Genomic DNA, 2613 nt, shown 5'->3' with positions numbered 1-2613 from the left:
TAGTAGAGCTGTATAGATGATAAGTCACTTGCATTACATTATGAACAAACCCATCCGAGCAAAGTATACATTTAAAAAGTTACACTTACACAGTAGATAAGTAGACTGTTGAAGGACGGAGAGGCAGTGGGATAATACCTAAGCACTAAAATCTACTGTTAAGATATACTAGGAGTAGTGATGATCCTCTTCCTTCCAAAGAAAATAATCCACATAGATTCACTTCCCAGAGTTTATACACTCATGGCATCATTGGTGCTATACAGATGAGTGTACACTGAAGGATTACATCAACTAAGTACATGATTACTGCATCCATGGCTTTACTTCTTGTACTACAAAGAATGCAAACACAGTTACCATTGGCGACCATGGATGCTGTGATTTCTGGCATGCAAATGTAGAGGCACGCCGGCACTTAACACACATGTTAAAACTTCAGCTCAAAAATGTTTGCCCACTAACACTACAGCAGCCTTTAAATTAGTGTCATAGTTTGGTATCTTCCATGCAAAATTTAAATAATTTCGAATGCAAGCAAAGGAACTGCTGAATAATGCACTGCTAATAAGCTAAACAGCAGCTGCTTCTGACATCACAAGGTGCTCTTTCTGCGGTTGTAAACTTTGAGCAGGAGAACAGTCACTGGCAGTCCCTTTATACTTGTTGGTCTTCTGTGCTCTGTTCTTGATACACTGTAGATGACCGTGGAGCACCGAACCCATTGTTACTGCTGGAACTTAGAAGACAAATACAGATCATTGTTACAACCATGCTACATGCAAGAGTGTATAGTTGTCATTTATGTGCTCATATTTACAGATATTGTACTTTCAGAAGCCAATGACAAGCCTCAACACACACACACACACACAAACAGTGAAGGCTGAAAATATATTTACTATGATACGAGAGCAAAACTACAATGTTATAGATGAAGGCATGAAACTTCTGACAGGCATACAAAGCCAATAGAGTTTCTTTTATTTTGACTTTACACTAGGTGCGAGAAGTGGACCACAAATAAGTTCACTAAGAAACACAAGTTAGACTGCATTACAACACAACAGCCAATGTTGATAACTTTAAGGCTGTCTAACATAGCCAGCTCACCATACCGCATATAGGAGCAAATGGGCGGTCTAGAAGACACAAAGAACTTGTGGATTATGAGTGTGCTTGTTACTGACATCTATTATTCTAAATGAAGAAAACCTTTCAAAAATGCACTTCATCAGGGGAAATAATCATACGCAACAAACACAACGGGCTTCTACAGGTGCCACCAACACTCACCATTATTGTTGATACCAGTGTCTTGCCGGATGGATATGCTGTGTCCTGCACAGAACACCAAAGGAGCGCTCCATGACTTGGATTGCATGTGTGCTAGCTGCATCGCTCTGCTGCTGAAATAGGCTAGCCACAGACAGAGAAATGAAAAGCCATAGCTTTGAAACACACTGAACGTCACCTTTAGAGATCAACAATGCATACTTAGGTCAGGTACAATTTGTAGAAAAATATATATCACTATGCAATCGTGGTGAACATGTTCGGCTGAAACACAAGCAAGAGCACTGAGAGAGAAAAAGCTGCATTAGGTAAAGATGCAGTTACTGGCCCTATGTCAAGTGAGGCTTCTTCAATAGGCCTTTCTCCTGGCAAGTTGTGAACAGCCAGACAATTTTCACCCACTTGCTATTTCCTTCCAGAGCACTTGATCCACAGAGGAGTCACAAGCTCGTGAGCTCAATAAGGAATAAAAGTATTTGTGCTCGTTTCAAAGCACAAGCTTTTGAGTTTCAGATTATTGGAGTTTCATTCATAAGCTGCAGGCTTTCAGCTTTCAACATTCTTAAATATCTTGCAATTTAGTTCTATAAATGTTGAATAAGAATTATGTGTAAGAATATTACAGGTATCCACTGAAAGCAACCATGCTTGGGTTTTCAATTTGTGCACAGTAAGTGGTGTTGACGTAATCGTATGTATTAAAGAAAAACTAACCTTGCAGCCAGCCGTTAGGCAGTTTTGTGACCTCGAAGCTCCCAAGCAGATTGCAGTCCTTCCAGATGAGGCTGCCATGCATGCTTCCACGCCACATCCAGCAGTGACATAGGCTTGCACAGTTAGGGAGAATGTGTCCTTCCTATTTTTGTACAGGTGCTCCAAGTAATGATGAGGATTGATGTGCCAGAATGTGCAACCGATGCATCACAGGACCTTAACAAACCAATTTCTGCGATCTGTGAAGAGCCAAAAACGAGATATTTAAAAACAATCATTAAAAGCACTCACTACTAATACTTATTTGAGGAAGCTATCACTTCGTTAAAGTGATGAAAATCTGCTCTAATCACTTTGAAATAAACTTAAGCCTCATGTAAAATTTACGTACCGCAATATATATGTCCTACTGAAGTATAGTACTACCACAGTGGTAATCGTCTATAGAACTAATTTTCCAAAATAACAAATTTTTTAAGTGCAACCTGGCCCCTGAAAAATCAATTCACATTAACTTTCCAACTATCAAGAGTGGTCAATCGACAGGCCCAACCTCATAATCAAACAAGAGCTCACTTGTATCAAATCACAAAAAAACTTTAT

The 2613-nt window shown here is 39.5% G+C and overlaps 1 long non-coding RNA gene across 1 annotated transcript; it reads right to left on the bottom strand.

Annotated features, from left to right (window-relative positions):
* Window positions 1-595: 595 nt before the first annotated feature.
* Window positions 596-2039, bottom strand: LOC142803420 (uncharacterized). The gene is made up of 3 exons (XR_012894106.1): window positions 2011-2039; window positions 1297-1419; window positions 596-739 (listed from the first exon to the last, which is right to left on the bottom strand). It is a non-coding gene; the product is annotated as an uncharacterized LOC142803420 (long non-coding RNA).
* Window positions 2040-2613: the final 574 nt, after the last annotated feature.

The sequence above is a fragment of the Rhipicephalus microplus genome, chromosome 3 (genome assembly GCF_043290135.1).
Source record: "Rhipicephalus microplus isolate Deutch F79 chromosome 3, USDA_Rmic, whole genome shotgun sequence".
Lineage (NCBI taxonomy): Eukaryota > Metazoa > Arthropoda > Arachnida > Ixodida > Ixodidae > Rhipicephalus > Rhipicephalus microplus.
This window is presented reverse-complemented; position numbering and strand designations above follow the sequence as displayed.